Source organism: Penaeus monodon, chromosome 33 (genome assembly GCF_015228065.2).
Source record: "Penaeus monodon isolate SGIC_2016 chromosome 33, NSTDA_Pmon_1, whole genome shotgun sequence".
Lineage (NCBI taxonomy): Eukaryota > Metazoa > Arthropoda > Malacostraca > Decapoda > Penaeidae > Penaeus > Penaeus monodon.
The window spans coordinates 17,604,696-17,605,129 of NC_051418.1; positions in this window are offsets into that span (position 1 = coordinate 17,604,696).

Consider the following 434-nt stretch of genomic DNA (forward strand, 5'->3'; position numbering starts at 1 on the left):
GACACACACTTGCATACATTAATAAAACTAAACCTATATAAAGTATAAATGGAAATAAAATCAGACGAAAAAAAGCCTAGTTGACCCCTTTAATAGCCACATAGCATGACCTTCCAGAAAGTGAAAAACGATCTCTCGCTTTGACCTGAAACGAGTGAAATATGAACCAAGAAAACAAGAAAGTTAGCTAAAGTGCTCTGTAACATATTTATAGAAACTATCATTTATCATTTCTTTTTTGTTGTTGATATATATATGTCCTAAAAATGTAGATTGTAGCTAATATATATACATGGTATTTATTAAGGTATCTTTATTATTTCATTATAGCAAATTATTTTCTGTCTGTTAAGTCTAGGCATCATTATATTTTCACTTTTTATGATATTCATCACTTTATACTTGCTGTTTGGTCTTTTTATTAAGTTATTAAG